We start from the raw sequence: 2,500 nt of genomic DNA, 5'->3' as shown, positions 1-2,500 counted from the left end.
TATGACTGTATGTACGTATGTATGCCTGTCTGTATGTCTGTCTGTCTGTCTGTCTGCCTGTCTGTCTGTCTGTCTGTCTGTTTGTATGTATGTATGTATGTATATGTGCAGATTTGTATGTATGTATGTATGTGTGCATGCATGTACGCATGTATGTGCGCGTCTGAATACGTATATATACATATACATGAGAGTGTGTGTGTATGTTTATAGGTAGGTAGTGTACGATCAAATAATTTGATTAAAGATTTGAAATATTCAAAATACCTATAAATATAAAATATATATACAGAGATGAAAGAACCAAGTAATTTTCTGTGTATATGTATATGTATGCCACATTGAATACATACGTACCTACATACACACACACACACACACTCACACACACTCACACACATACAGACATACACACACATAGACACACATATATATGTGCGTATATATATATATATGTGCATGTATGTATATACGTGCTATGAGTGTTCTTATAAATAGTTTTATGTTTTGAAGGAGAGAATTTTATCAAAGATATTAGAAACACGTCTTTTCTAATTTTCTGATCCTGTTCACATGAAAGGACTTCGACAGGCTCTCATCGCCATCGTGGTGAGGTGGGCACGTGTGGAGGGTCTGATTTTCGAATTTGTGCTATATTATGTACTATTTCTATCCTCTTCATCTCTCAGCGACTCTGATGCTCTTAAGAGGATTTAAGGTGAATTTTATTTTATTTCTTATTTTGTTTTTTCTTTGTGTGGAATTTCTTCAGGTCATCTTTCTCTTCTCTTTCCTCTCTATCATCATCATCACCACCAATATAATTAGCATCTGTAGCATTGGCAGCAGCAACGAAGGACGCGTTTGCATCACCGTCACCACCATTGTCGTCATGACAACTGTCATCAACATTATCATCATACATGTATCCACCATCGTCACCATCATAGTCAAAATCACTACTATTATCAATATCAACAACGCTTCAATCACCATCATCATCACCAGCATCACCATTAACAACAAGAACCACAACACCATCATCGTCATCGTCATCATCATCATCATCATCATCATCATCATCACCATCACCATCATCATTATCAGCAGCAGCAGCGGCGGCAGTAGCATCAACAACCTTATCATCAGAGGCAGCAGCTTCGCCGCGGTCGTCGCAGTTCTTCACCGTCATCGCTGTGTCCGTCGTCATCGTCGTAGACATTATTTGTCGTCGTCATTATCGTCATCGTCACCGTCATCGTCATCGTCGTCGTCGTCGTCGTCGTCGTCGTCGCCGTTCTTCATCGTGCTATGAACCGTATATTTGTATAAATAAATATATACATGTAAATATATACGCATGTATGTACAAACATACACGCATTCATACCTTATCCGCAGGTATGTCACCTGTATACTGGGACAATTCTGCTGTCACGGTCTGCAAATTTCCTGTTTACGTGGAAATGTATGCAACATGTTTGTTGTCTGAATAACGTTCTAATCTTTGAAAGTTTGTGGGTTCATACTGACAACGAGAACAACTATCTTCTAATATATAAAACAGAGATGTCTGTGTATTCGCTTTTCACGTGAAATTGACTTCACCAAATGCTTCCATACTTGTGATGCATGAATAATTTGACCTCGGATAAATCTTAGGCTCTTCATTTGATTTTTTTAATTAAAAATAAATAATATTGCTTTATATTTATGATTCACTTCTTTAAAAAGGTTCCTCAATGTCAACTTCCGGTATTGACGTAACAACGGCAAAAAGTTTCACTCTCTATTTTGACGTTCTTGTACCAAATGCTTACATACTTGCGATGCAATGTCAACTTCCGGTATTGACGTAGCAACGGCAAAACGCTTCACTCTCTATTTTGATGTTTTTGTGTATTCGCTTTTCAAGTGAAATCGACTTCACCAAATGCTTCCATACTTGTGATGCATGAATAATTTGACCTCGGATAAATGTTAGGCTCTTCATATTTATGATTCACTTCTTTTAAAAGGTTCGAAATATTTACTAAGTCCACAGATTTAAACATTCCGTACAATAGCTTTTATTTATACGACTTTTTCATTTCATGTTTATTACATTCATTCTTGGCAATATTCTCTTTCACCCCCTCCCTATCTCTCTCTCTCTCTCACACACACACAACACACACACGCGCGCGCATACACACGTGTGTCTTTGTAAATATGTTTGTACACATTTATGTATGTGTGTGTTTGTAAGAGACACAGTGTGAGTGAGTCAAGGGTTATGTTGTCATATGCATCCATCATTTTTGGATGTATGTGTGCGTATGTGTGTGTGTGAGACAGAATGAAAAGCGGTGTGTATGTAGTATTTACTCTCTCTCTCTCTCTCTCATACACACACAATGATGTATGCATATTTATGCATGTACGTATACATGACAACAAACCTCTCTCTCTCTCTCTTTCTCTCTCTCTCTGTCACACACACAAACACGTCCATTTCATC

Source organism: Octopus bimaculoides, chromosome 17, assembly GCF_001194135.2.
Source record: "Octopus bimaculoides isolate UCB-OBI-ISO-001 chromosome 17, ASM119413v2, whole genome shotgun sequence".
In the NCBI taxonomy this organism is placed as follows: Eukaryota; Metazoa; Mollusca; class Cephalopoda; order Octopoda; family Octopodidae; genus Octopus; species Octopus bimaculoides.
The sequence above is the reverse complement of the archived record's forward strand: the minus strand, read 5'-3'. Positions refer to the sequence as shown.